The sequence below is a fragment of the Peromyscus leucopus genome, chromosome 6, assembly GCF_004664715.2.
Source record: "Peromyscus leucopus breed LL Stock chromosome 6, UCI_PerLeu_2.1, whole genome shotgun sequence".
Classification (NCBI taxonomy): domain Eukaryota; kingdom Metazoa; phylum Chordata; class Mammalia; order Rodentia; family Cricetidae; genus Peromyscus; species Peromyscus leucopus.
Genome location: NC_051068.1, coordinates 131,137,560 through 131,152,552, shown reverse-complemented (window position 1 = coordinate 131,152,552; position 14,993 = coordinate 131,137,560).

The following is a 14,993-nucleotide window of genomic DNA, read 5'->3' as shown; positions in this document are numbered from 1 at the left end:
TTAAAAAACTCTTTCAGTATGGCAACTGCTGAAATAAATGTAAAATTTATCTAAAATAAGCAATTTTATCAAATTCATAGAAGATATTAGCTTCATTCAGAAAGATGAAGGATCAGGTCCAACACCCCACAGTCTAAAAATGCCATTGCTTCCCACAAGTACTACTGTCCTCTGAGAAGTGAAGTGCAGCCATGAGCTCCAGCTTTGTCATTATCTAAGTGTGTGGCCTTGGTTTCTTCATCTCTTCAATGACAGGTGGATTAAATGATCTTATAGATTGTGCCTAATTCTGGAATGTTGTACATTAATGTGAGGAATGAACCTCTTATTTAGTCTACTTTTCTGGAGTAAAGTCATGTATTATTAGTAATGTATAATATATAAATGAAGGTAGCAGAGGACTTGTTAACTTTTTCCCCTTACAGCTATTTTTGTGTTACACTTGAAATTATCATGAAAGCCAGAGATGGGCTCTGACTCCACGGTGGTAGAATGTGGGTGCCAGGATCACAGTTGATTTACCCTGGGTTCCCAAGATCTTCCCCACTGTGAAGTGTGTTCCAGGGGCTAGAGGGATGGCTCAGTGGTTAGAAGTACTTGATCTTGCAGAAGACTGAGGTTCAATTCCTAGAACCCATATGGTGGTTTACACCTTGTAATTCCAAGTTTTAGGTGATCTAACACCTTTTTATGACCTCCTCTGAGATTAGGCAGGCAGGTTGTGCACAAACATACATGTAAGCAACACACACATATAAAACAAAATAATAAATCTTAAAAGAGAAGAAGTATGTTCTCTTCCTTGATACTTTTTGTGGCTTTTATGGAGGAAGATCTTTACTCCATACTGCACTGAACTAGAATACAGTTAATCACATTTTATCACATAGGTTTGTCAAAAAAAATTAAACAGATATGAATATTCCCAGTGGTATGTATGTTGGAGGGGATGAAAACAAATTCATTTATGCATGGTTGACTTACAATTTAGTAAGCTATGCTGGATTTGCCTTCTCTGTTTTCTCTGCTACAAAACTAATATAATGCAATAAGCACAGTCTGGAGTGGAAATCTTCATTCCGCTGTAAGTGTATCATTACTATGTACATTGCTGCTGTTTCTAATGGTTTGCTCTTGTCTTCTTATTACTCTTCTTTTTCTTCTTCATTCTGCTTCTTATTCTAGCTTATAATTTAAAAATGCTGTTGTTTCATATTCAAGGACAGATTGTATCATCTGAAGTATTTCTGTATCTATTTCTGTTACTTGAGAATATTTCTTCTCTGATTTTTGACTGTGTAATTTTTACTTTCTAATTTTTTTTTTAATACCAGGGACCAAACCCCAGACTTTGTGTATATACCACAAAGATAAACTCTTGCCCCATTCCTGTTAATTTTTATTATATGTAAGATTTTACTTATATACTTATTTATTCTTTTGTTTTTGTTTTTAAAATGGGAATTTATTATATACCCAGGTTGGCTTGGAACAAACTATAGAGGCCAGGGTAGCCCCAAACTCAGTAATTTGCCTGCCTCTGTCTCAATAGTAAACCTATTACAGATATAAGATATCATGCCTCCAGTTTTAAATTTATGTTTTGAGAATAAAAAAAATTCAACCCTTTAAACATTTTATTTTTAATGTATTGAAATTTATTTTCAATTACAATTAAGTTTCTTGAAATCAAATTCAGATGCACTATTAAGTTACTTTGGCAGGGTACAATCATCCCAGCCCTTGGGAGGCAGAGGCAGGCAGACCTCCATGAGTTTGTGGCCAGGTTGTTCTACATAGTGAGTTTGAGGACAGTCAGGGTTATACAGTGAGATCCTATCTCAACAAATGTTACTTGGAAGTGCATTAATCTTTATTTGCTTTTAATTCTTGCAGGGCTCTTGTTGAATATATGGTTAGCTTACCTCTACATCTAAGGCTTTGATCACCTACTTTCCTGGATTCATTTCAGATCTCATTTCTTATTCCTTGGGAATTTTGGGCATAGTGGCAAGTACGAAAGGGTCACAGAGTTTCACAGATATGCAAAGCTTGAGAAATGGTGTGGGTTTGCCCCCAGTCTGGTGCAACTGTGGCAGAATTAGTGAATTTGAAGCCAGGCTGTGTTACACAGGGGATGTAAAGACCAAAAAAGCCAAAAGGGAATAATTTCTGTCAGGAATTGTTACTCAGTTGGTAGAGTATTTGCCTAGCAAGCACAAGGCTCTGATTTAATCTTTGGTACCTAATAAACTGGATTTGGTGGTACATTCATATGGTCCCAATACCCTTAAGTCAGAAGCATAGCATATTCAAGGCCAGCCTGGAATATGTGAAAACCTGTCTTAAAATAATGATAATGATAAAAATAATAAAAATAAAAATAATTTTTATATTTATTTATTTATTTTTGTTGGTTTTTCGAGACAGGGTTTCTCTGTGTAGCTTTGCGCCTTTCCTGGAACTTGCTTTGGAGACCAGGCTGGCCTCAAACTCACAGAGATCCGCCTCCCTTTGCCTCCTGAGTGCTGGGAGTAAAGGCGTGCCACTGATGCCCGGCAAAATAATTTTTATTTTAAACAAGAATATATCAGTCACCAATTTACCTCATATGACAAATTTAGCTTCACTTGCCCTCTACTCCCCTAAAAAACCTCATCAAAGTTTTTTTTTTTTATTATTTTTACTTTTTATGGATACAAGTGTTTTACCTCTATGTATATCTGTGTATTGCATGTGTGTGGTACTTTTAGAGGCTAGAGAGGGAACTGGATGCCCAAGAGTTGTAGACAATTGTTAGCTATCATGCAGGTGATAGGAATTGAACTTGGATCCCCTGAAAGAGCAGTCAGTGCTCTTAACTGCTGAGCCATTTCTCCAGCCCCATAAGAAGGGGTGTAGCAGGAATCTTAAAAGATCTTATTAATTAAATCAAACCTGAGGCCAGTTATTGAGGTGAACACTGGAAGATCAAAGAGCCAGAACAAGCCACAGCTAACCTCACCTCGCTGAATCCTCAGCTGGAGTCATTTCCTCAGACTGGGAGCTTATGAGTCCTCTTCCAAATGGGTTTCAGCTGAACTGTGCTGCTAGAAGCCTGAAAGCTTAACCAGCCAAATGCTTAACCAGGCCAAAAGCTTCTAGTTTCTGGTCCTCACGCCTTATATACCTTTCTGTTTTCTACCACCACTCCCTGGGATTAAAGGCTCTGCTTTCTGGGATTAAAGGTGTGAGTCACCATGCCTGGCTGTATACTTGAACACATGGATTTCTGCCTCTGGAATGCTAGGATTAAAGGCGTGTGCTACCACTGCCTATCCTAAGTATCCAGTGGCTTTTCTGTTCTCTGATCCCAGATAGGTTTATTAGGGTACACAATATTTTGGGAAACACAATACCACCACAAAGAATTTTTTTTTTGCTATTTTCACTCTTCTTTTTTTATTAAGAAATCTTTCATTCATTTTACATACCAATCATAGATCTCCCTCTTCCCTTCTCCCACCCCTCCAGCCTTCCCCCTGCAACCCACCCCCCATTCCCTCCTACAAGAAGATAAGGCCTCCCATGGGGAGCCAGCATCAGAAGAATTTTTATATTTCTCCTCTCTCTGAGGAGTTAATTTCTGTCACAAGTTGTCATTTGAAAATCATTATTCCTCAGGCTCATTTATCTCTAGTCCTCCTCTCCCCAAAGCCCAAGCTCAGTGTTTGCTGGTGCTTGTCAGGCTCTTTGGCTTAAATCTTCCTGCTATATAACATAGGATTTGTCATTCCTTATCGTACTAGAGTGGTAACAATGCTGGAAGCCTGCTTTGTCATTTCTCTTATGAGAAACACCATATGCACTGTCACATACTCAGGGGTATCAAAAGACATATTTATATGTTGATTATATAAGTTGATTGTAAAAGTTGATTTCTTTTGAATTTTGTGCAGACTTTCCTCTGGAAATTTTCTCTAAGTGCTATCCTGTCAGGAGTTGTGACATCCTTAGTTTATTTCATCCCTTTCTCATCCTAAATGAGGTTTCTTGGTTTGTTTCTTGATGCAGTCTTTCAGCAGAAACTGGATGAAGACTCTAGGGGTGGGAACTGGAGAGATGGTTCAGTTGTTGAGCACTGGCTGCTTTTCCAGAGTATCTAGGTTCAATTCCCGACACCCACATAGTGGCCCATAACCATCCATGAATTCTAGTTCCACAGGATCTGATATCCTCTTTTGGTTTCCTCAGGCACTGCACATACGTGATATATCCAGAAATTTATTAAGGCAAAACCCCCATGCACATAAAATAAAATTAAATAAATCTTACAAAAAGACTCTTACTATCTGGAGTGTGGATCTACACTGCTATCACAAAAGAATCTTTTTGAAGTTCCATGTTTTAGCTTGAAAATGTGTATGATTACTGTAGTCTACTATATAATGTAAGTATTAAAAAAACAAAAAAAACCCTATATAGTTCTTTATCAGAGTAAAATGACATAAATGTGTTGTTTGCATTAGAGCTCACTTCTAATTCTTGATGACATTTCTTTATGGCACACATACTCCCATTCTAGAAAACCCAGGACCATGTGCTTTTTTATATGGACATGAAAAGGCCCAGAAAGTGTTGCTGAAGCAGGAGATGGGGAAGGTTGGTATGCTAGCTATTCTTCATTGCCAGCATTACTAAATTTGGAATCACCCAAGGGAAACCCCTTATGTCTGTAAGAGTGTTTCTAGAGAGAATTAACTGAGGAGAGAAGACCTACTACAAATGTGGGCATCACTATGCCATTATCTGGAATCCCTAAACTGAAAAAAAAAAAAAGGAAAAAGAAGAAAGTGAGCTGAGCATCAACACTTATCTCTGCTTCCTGATTGCAGACATGACCATCTGCATTATATTTCCACAAACAAGCCTTTGATTTTTTTTGTACCTTGTCACAGCAAGGAGAAAAGTAACTAATACAGATGGTCTGGAGGAAACAAGCATGCTATCTAAGCCTGACTAAATCTGTCTTGTATCCTACTGCCTTTCTAATAAAGTGTTAGGAACAGCAGTCATAATATCATTAACAGCCTGCAGAATCTAGTGTTCAATCAAGACACAGAATTGGAATGTGGATTTAATAAGAATTGTAGTACATTCAGACGCATACTCAAGTGAGCCTTTAATCCCAGGGAGTGGTGGTAGAAAGCAGAAAGGTATATAAGGCGTGAGGACCAGAAACTAGAAGTATTTGGCTGGTTAAGCTTTTAGCTGGTTAAGCTCCAGGCTTTCGAGCACAGTTCAGCTGAGTGCCATTGGAATGAGGACACAGAAGTTTCCAGTCTGAGGAAACAAGACCAGCTGAGAAGTTGGCCAGGTGAGGTTAGCTGTGGCTTGTTCTGTCTGTCTGATCTTCTAGCATTCAACCCAATAACTGGCCTCAGGTTTGATTTTATTAATAAGACCTTCTAAGATTCCTGCTACAGTTGTCCTCTGGAATTCCTGTCCCTCTTCTGGGCCTGAGACAATGTCCTGTGGCCTCTTTGCACAATAAGTGACTAATCTGTTTTAGTTCAGGGTCCCTCCTACAGGTGGACAAAAAGATGAGGAATGGCTAGCACACCATGTGGCAATCCTGCCAGCTAGTGGCCAAATGAAGTAGGTACCTAACTTATTCAAGAGGGGCTTCTGCTCTGCTTCATTTGACTCACAACTATAAGCTTTTAAAAAAATAGCTTATGGTTGTGAGTCTAGCCTTTTAACGGCTGAACCATCTCTCCAGCTGGCAAATGGATGAAACAAGAAAAGATCATACTGAGTGAGCTAACCTAGACCCAGAAAGACGAACATAGTTTGTACTCAATCATAAGTGAATATTAGCCCTACAGTAAAGGAGAATCATGATAAAATCCACAGACCCAGAGAAGCCAAGTAACAAGGAGAGCTCAAGGGGAGGAGGATCTATAAATTTCACTGTGAAGGGGAAATAGAATGGACATTGTCAGTGGATGGGGGTGGGGCCTGGAAGGTGGAATGGGGATGGGAACAGGAGGTATCAGGTGGGGGAGGAGAGTCCTGGAAGAGAAAATTGAAATCTGGGGGCATTTCTTAGATGAGCTAGAAACCTAGAGCAATGGAAACTCCCAGGAATCTATAAGAGTGAACCTAGCTAAGATTCTTAGCAGTAGGGGGTATAGAGCCTGAACTGACCATCTCTTGTAACTAGGTGAGACTTTCAGTAGAGGGACTGGAATATCAACCCAGCCACAAACCTTTTGACCTACAATTTGTTTTGCCTATAAGGTGGTGCAGAAATTGTGGGAGTGACTAACATTAATGACTGGCACAGCTGGAGACCCATACCTTGAGAAGTAGCTTCCCACTGAAGGCCTGGACCCAGAGGCAGGATATCCCAGAGACCTAAGATAGAACCAAACATGAATGGAAAAAAAGTCAATGAAATGATTCCTAATGATATTCTGCTATACTCGATTGGTGCCTAGCCCAACTGTCATCAGAAAGGATTCATCCATCAACCAATGGAAACATGCTGTGGATATCGTTCTATATAAATAAAACACTGATGGCCAGTGACCAGACTGGAAGTATAGGTGGGACAAGGAGAGAGGAGAATTGGGGAAACAGGAAGAAGGAAGGAGAGACACTGTAGCCACCACCAGGACAAGCAGCATGTAAAGACGCCGGTAAGCCACCAGCCACGTGGCAAGGTATAGACTTATAAAAATGGGTCAATTTAAGATATAAGAACAGTTAGCAAGAAGCCTGTCACGGCCATACAGTTTATAATAATATGTGTCTGAGTGATTATTTTATACGTGGATTGTGGGACTGTGGGCCTTGGTGGAACCTGAAGAGAAGCTCTCCAGCAACAGAAACAGATGTAGAGACCCACAGTCAAACATTAGGTGGAACACAGGAAATCTGTGGAAGAGGGGGAGGAATGATTGTTGGACCCAGTGGTGTCAGGGGCATCTCAAGAAAACCTACAGAACCAACTAACTTGGACTCAGACTCACAGAGACTGCACCAACAATCAGGTAGCCTGCATAGGCCTGACCTAGGTACTATGCATATATGTTACAGTTGTGTGACTTGGTCTTTGTGAGAGACTGTTAACAGTGAGAACAGGGGATGTTTCTGATTTTGTTGGCTGCTTGTGGGACCCATTTTTCCTCATGGATTGCCTCATCCAGCCTTAATAGAAAAGGAGGTGTCTAGTCTCATGGCAACTTGATGTACCATGGCTGGTTGATATCCATGGGAGGCCCTCCTGTATATGAAGAGAAACAATGGAGGAGTGGAAGGAGCGGGGAGGCTGTAAAGAGGGGGAGAGACAGGGAATTTTGTTTGGGATGTAAAAACAACAAAAAATAAATAAAACAAAATAAAAAACAAAAATTTTCGTAATATATTGTGTATCAAATAAAGCTTGCCTGAGAATCAGAGAACAAAGCCAGCGATTAGATTAAACATAGAGGCCAGGAAGTGGTGGTATACACCTTTAACCCTAGTAGTCAGGAGGCAGAGATCCACCTGGATCTCTGTGAGTTCAAAGCCACCCTGGACTACGTGAGATTGATTCAGTCTAGGAGAGAAACAGAGCCAGGCAATAGTGGCACACACCTTTAATCCCAGTACTTGGGAGTCATACGCCTTTAACCCCAGCACTTGAAATCTCATGCCTTTGCTACACACCCCATCAATCCCAGCACTAGGAAGGAAATGAAATGGCTGGGTAGAGAAAGGCATATAAGGCATGAGGAGGTAGGAACTAGGCCCTTTTTGGCTGAGGACTCAGAGGCTTGCAGTCTGTGGATTCATGGAGATAGGATCTCACCTTCCATTCAGCCTGAGGAATTAGTAGAGGTGAGAAGTTTCTCTAGTGGCTTTTTCCTTTGTCTCTCTGATCTTTCAGCAATTACCCCAATATCTGTCTCTGAATTTTGTTTATTATAATACCATTTAGAATTTGTGTAACAAAAAATAGATTATGGATGTTACTGGAGAGATGGCTTAGTGTTGAGAGCATTATCATTCTTACAGAAGATCTGAATTCAATTTCCAGCACCCACATCAGGCAGCTCAAACTCATCTGTAATTCTGGCTGCATGGAAGATCTGACAGCTTTGTCCTCTACGTCACCCAACCTCATACATGCACATAACTAAAAATAATAAAAATGAATTTAAAAATATCATATGGGATGGATCATAAGGGAACACAAACACAATAGGAAAAGGTGGAGCGGATAGTAAGCAAAATTCAGAAGGTATGGAGAAGTTGACTTTTCCTGAAGGCTAGGACCTGGGGATATTCTGTCTGTTAAAGAATAACAAAGGTTGACGGGCGGTGGTGGTGCACGCCTTTAATCTCAGCACTCAGGAGGCAGAGCCAGGTGGATCTCTGTGAGTTCGAGGCCAGCCTGGTCTCCAAAGTAAGTTCCAAGAAAGGCGTAAAGCTACACAGAGAAACCCTGTCTCGAAAAACCAAAAAAAAAACAAAAAGAATAACAAAGGTAGAAAAGTTATAAAAGTCTGCCTTTATTGACCTCTTTTTCAGCGCTGAGTGTTAAACTAGGGCTTCATATATGATGTCAAGCAAGTGCTCTGCTATTGAGCATTGAAACTATATTCATGGTCCCTTTCATTTATCTTATGAAATTATTATTCTTTCAAAAATTTGTAATTCTCAATGTACTGATAGAGATTACCAAGGAAATGGTTTTCGGTCAAAGAGAATGTTAAATCTAAAAAACTTCTGACACAAAACATCAAGGAAATTTGGGACACTATGAAAACATCAAAGCACATAATAATCAAACATTAAACATACAGAACAAAGAAAGAATATTAAGAGCACCAAGGAAGAAAAGACCAAGTATAGAATTACACCTGACTTCTCAATGTAGACTCTAAAAGCCAGAAGAGCCTAGACAGATGTGCTACAGATTCTAAGAGACCACAGATGCCAGCCAAGGCTACTATAACCAGCAAAATTTTTATTCACCGTAGATGTAGAAAATAAAACATGCCGTGGTAAATATAAATTTAAGCAATATTAACCTATAAATCCAACCCCATAGAAGGTGCTAGAAGAAAAACTCTAACCTAAGAAGCTTAACTACAACCATGAAAACACAGGGAATAAATAATCTTAGAGCAGCAAAATAAAAAATGGAAGCACACATACATACAAACACACATACGCATACACACATATACCACTACCACTATTCCCACCATCAACAACAACAAAACTACTACAAAGACCACCAAGACCACCACTACCAACAAAACCACCACCAAGACCATCACATCAACAAAACCACTGATACCAACAGTAAAATGACAGGAATTAATAATCATTGGTCGTTGATATTTCTCAATATCAATTATCACAATTTCCCAGTAAAAAGACACAGACTAATAGAATGGATATGAAAACAGCTTCCATTTTTCTGCTGTATCCTTGAGATATACTTCAATATCAAGGATAGGCATTACCTCAGGGTAAAAGAGCTAGAAAAAGAAATTCCAAGCAAATGGACCTCAGAAGCAAGTTGGTATAGCCATTTTAAAATCTAACAAAATAAACTTCAAACCCAAACTAATCATAAGAGATAGGGAAGGAATACATACTCAGCAAAGGACAAATCCACCAAAATAACATTTTAATTCTTAACACCTATGCCTAAAACACAAGGGCACCTAAATTTGTAATGGAAACATTACTACTGTTTAAATCACATATTGACATCACACACTGATATCAAGAGACTTCAGTACTCTACTCTCAATAATAGATAGGAGTGTCAGGGTCCTGTGCTATTGTTCCCTTTAAGGGGAGTGAGTAGGCATAGAGTCAAGGACACAGACTCTGGGAGCATGTTGAAACAACAAGCTCAGTTTATTCAGGAAGAGGCAAGCCTTATATACCCTCCACTCTACCATGGGGAAAAGTCTGATGAATATGCATCTGCTGGTATGACATGGCTGCCTCTCATTTGTCCTGGTCATCTCCAGATCATGTCTCAGCTACTGTTGCTAAGGCTCTTAGGCAGACCCAGGTTGGCTCTCAGAAAGTGTCTTATTACTGGTTTGGGCTGGCTGGGAAGAGTCATCCCACAGATGGCAATACAGACAAAAAATGAACAGAGAAATGCTAGAGCTAACAGATGTTATAAAGCAAATGGACCTAACATATCTACAGAGCATTTCACTCAACCACAAAAGAATATACCTTCTCTGAACATCATTGAACTTTCTCCAAAATTGACCATATACCCAGATACAAAACAAATCTCAACAGATATAATAATATTGAAATAATTCCCTGCATCCTATCAGAGTACCATGGAATAAAGCTGGGTATTAATAACAGAGACAAGAGAAATCTTACAAACTCATGGAAACTGAACAACTCTCTACTGAATGAAAAATGGATCAAGACTGAAATAAAATGAAAGAGTTCTAGATTTGAAGTAAAATGAATACACAACATACCCAAACTTATGGGACACAATGAGAGGAGTTCTAAGAGACAAGCTCATAGCACTCTCATGCTAGCAATTTAACAGCATACCTGAAAACTCTAGAACAAAAAGAAGAGATCACACTCAAAAGGAGTAACAAATAATCATACTCAAGACTGAAATAAATGAAATAGAAACAAGAACAATGCAAAGAATCAATGAAAAGAGTTGTTTCTTTGAGAAAATCACTAAGATCTAAAGACCCTTATCCAAATTAACTAAAAGGCAGAGAGGGAATATCCAAGTTAACAAAATAAGAAATTGAAAATAGGAAACATAGCAATAGATACTGAGGAAATCCAGAGAATCACAAGGACATATTTAAAAAATCTGTGCTCTGACAAATTGGAAATATAAAAGAAATATATACTTTTCTGTATATACCACTTATAAAACTTAAATCAAGATCAGGTAAACAATTTAAACAGATACATAGCCTCTAGTGAAAAAGAAGTAGTCATTTAAAAAAGTCCAGGGCCAGATAGTTTTAGCACAGACTTCTACTTTGAACTCATTGGCACAGGAGAAGCCTTTCTGAACAGAACACCATTAGCATAGGCATTAAGACCATCAATTAATAAATGGGATCTCATGAAACTGAAAAGTATCTGTAAGGCAGAGGACACTCTTGTTCAGATGAAGCAGTAGCCTACAGAATGGGAACTTGTTCTTTCCAACTTTATCTCTGATAGAGGCCTAAAACCCAAAATATAAAGAATTAAACAGTTTTGGGATGGATTTAAAAAGGAAAATAAGAAATTGAAATCAATAAAATTTTTAAAAATATTTCTTCGGGATAATATGATGGCCAAAAATACAAACATAATTGCTTCTTAAATCCTCTTGGAGGCTGATAAGAGTTGAATCAAAAAAGCAATTACCAAGAATTAGACTATTTTGAAGTTTTTTACATAAAATTATTTTGGATCCAGCACCCAACTGGACTAAGAGTTGAGTCTTTATCCTCATACCTGAGCACCCTAGCCCCTAGACTTTGGGCTCAGGAGCACAACCCTGCACTCCTACACTACCACCCATTGCAGTTCCAGTTTCATGCCAGTTGGCAGGCAGATCTCCTGCACACAGGTCAGACTACCACCAACCCTCATCAGACCCTATAACCCAAGCCCCACCTCCCCCAAATTCCACCCACCCTCGGAGACTGCAACTGTTCCCTGAGACAGAGCCTGCCAGCACCAAGATGGACTAAGAGATGAGTCTTTATCCTCATACCCAAACACCCCAGTCCCTAGGTTTTGGACCCACGGGCACAACCCTGTGCCCCTACACCACTACCCATTGCAGTCCCAGTTTCAGGCCAGTTGGCAGGCAGACCTCATGCACACAGGTCAGATTACCACATCCTCCATCAGACCCTGTAACCCAAGCCCCACCTCCCCCAAATCCCACCCACCCTCAGAGACTGCAACTGTCCCCTGAGACAGAGCCTACCAGCATCCAGTTGGACTAAGAGTCCCAGTTTCAGGCCAGTTGGCAGGCAGACCTCCTGCAGACAGGTCAGACTACCACCATCTCCCATGCACTAAGACTGCAGCTACTCCCTGAGACAGAGCCCACTAGTGCCAACTGGACTAAGAGCTGCTCCCTGAGACAAACTGTCCATTAGCATCCACTAGATCAAGAGCTCCCACTGGATCAAGAGTATCAACCAGACCAAGAGAGGCTCTCTCAGACACAGACACTGACACCACTTGCACCAAGTGGAGAAAGAGATGGGTAGACACCAGTGCAAAAATACAGTCAACAACATAAAAACCAATATGGTTCCATCAGAACCTAGCAAGACCTGAACATCCCAACATGGAAGAAACAGAAGATATCAACCATAAAAATGACTTTAAGAAGATATTAGAGATCTTAAAAGAGGAAATGAAAAATTCCCTTAAAGAAATCGAGGAAAAGTCAAACAAAAAATGGGAAGAAATCAGTAAATCTCCTGAAAGCCAAGAGAAAGCAATTAAACAAGTGAGGAAAACAGTTCAAAATTTGAAAACTGAAACTGAGACAATAAAGAAGACACAAACAGAGGGAATGCTGGAAGTGGAAAATCTGAGCAAATGAACAGGAACTATAGATGCAAGTATAACCAACAGAATGCAAGAGATGGAAGAGTGGATCTCTGGTGTTGAAGATACGGTAGAGGAAATAGATTCATCAGTCAAAGAAAATACTAAAGCCAAAAAGTCATGACCCAAAATGTCCAGGAAATTTGGGACACCATGAAAACACCAAACCTAATAATAATAGGGATAGAAGAAGGAGAAGAATACCAATTCAAAGGCACAGAAAACATATTCAACAAAATCATAGAAGAAAACTTCCCCAACCTAAAAAAGGAAATGCCTAATACCAATACTCTTCAAAATGTTCCACACAATAGAAACAGAAGGAACATTACCAAATTCTTTTTATTAGGCTACAATTACCCTGATACCCAAACCACACAAAGATGCAACAAAGAAAGAGAATTATAGACCAATCTCCCTCATGAACATTGATGTAAAAATACTCAATAAAATACTGGCTAACCGAATCCAGGAACACATAAAAAAATTATCCACCATGACCAAGTAGGCTTCATCCCAGGGATGCAAGGATGGTTTAACATATGAAAATCTGTCAATGTAATACACCATATAAACAAACTCAAAGAAAAAAACACATGATCATCTCATTGGATGCTGAAAAAGCCTTTTTACAAAATCCAACACCCCTTCATGATAAAGGGTCCAGAGAGATCAGGAATACAAGGAACATACCTAAACATAATAAAGACAATTTACAGCAAGCCAACAGCCAACATCAAATTAAATGGAAAGAAACTCAAAGTGATTCCACTAAAATCAGGAACAAGGCAAGGCTGTCCACTCTCCCCATACTTTTTCAACATAGGACATGAAGTTCTAGCTAGAGCAATAAGACAACAAAAGGAGATCAAGGGGGATACAAATTGGAAAGGAAGAAGTCAAACTTCCATTATTTGCAGACGATATGATAGTATATATAAGTGATCCCAAAAATTCTACCAGGAAACTCCTATAGCTGATAAACTCCTTCAGTAAGGTGGAAGGATACAAGATTAACTAAAAAAAACCAGTAGCTCTCCTATATACAAATAATAAATGGGCTGAGAAAGAAGTCAGAGGAACATCACCCTTTACAATAGCCACAAATAATATAAAATACCTTGTGGGTAACTCTAACTAAGCAAGTGAAAGACCTGTATGATAAGAACTTTAAGTCTCTGAAGAAAGAAATCAAAGAAGATATCAGAAAATGGAAAGATCTACCATGCTCATGGATAGGTAGAATCAACATAGTAAAAATGGCAATCTTACCAAAAGCAATCTACAGATTCAAGGCAATCCCCATAAAAATACCAACACAATTCTTCACAGACTTGGAAAGAACAATACTTAACTTTATATGGAAAAACAAAAAAAACCAGGATAGCCAAAAGAATTCTGTGTAATAAAGCAGCCAGCATCATGATCCCTGACCTCAAGCTCTACTATAGAGCTATGGTAATAAAAATAGCTTGGTACTGGCATAAAAACTGACATGTGGACCAATGGAATCAAATCGAAGACCCTGACATTAATCCACACACCTATGAACATAGAATTTTTGATAAAGAAGCCAAAACTGTACCATGGAAAAAAGAAAACATCTTCAACAAATGGTGCTGGCATAACTGGATGTCAACATGCAGAAGACTGCAAATTGATCCATATCTGTCGCCATGCACCAAACTCAAGTCCAAGTGGATCAAAGACCTCAACATAAATCCAGTTACACTGAACTTGATAGAAGAGAAAGTAGGAAGTAGTCTGGAACGCATAGGCACAGGAGACAACTTCCTAAATATAACACCAGTAGCACAAACATGTAGAGCAACAATTAATAAATGGGACCACCTGAAACTGAGAAGCTTTTGTAAAGCAAAGGACACGGTCAACAAGACAAAACGACAGCCTACCAAATGGGAAAAGATCTTCACCAGCCCCGTATCTGACAGAGGGCTGATCTCCAAAATATATAAAGAACTCAATAAGCTAAACTTCAAAATACTGAACAATCCAATTAAAAAATGGGCTATAGAACTTAACAGAGAATTCTCAACAGAAGAATCTCAAATGGCTGAAAGGCATTTAAGAAATTGCTCAACATCCTTAGTCATCAGAAAATGCAAATCAAAACAACTCTGATATACCATCTTACACCTGTCAGAATGGCTAAGATCAAAAACACTGAAGACAGCTTATGTTGAAGAGGATGTGGAACAAGGAAAACACTCCTCTACTGTTGGTGGGAATGCAAACTTGTACAGCCACTCCAGAAATCAGTATGGCAGTTTCTCATAAAATTGGGAATAAGTCTTCCTCAAGACCCAGTTATACAACTCTTGGGCATATACCCAAGGAATGCTCAATCTTACCAC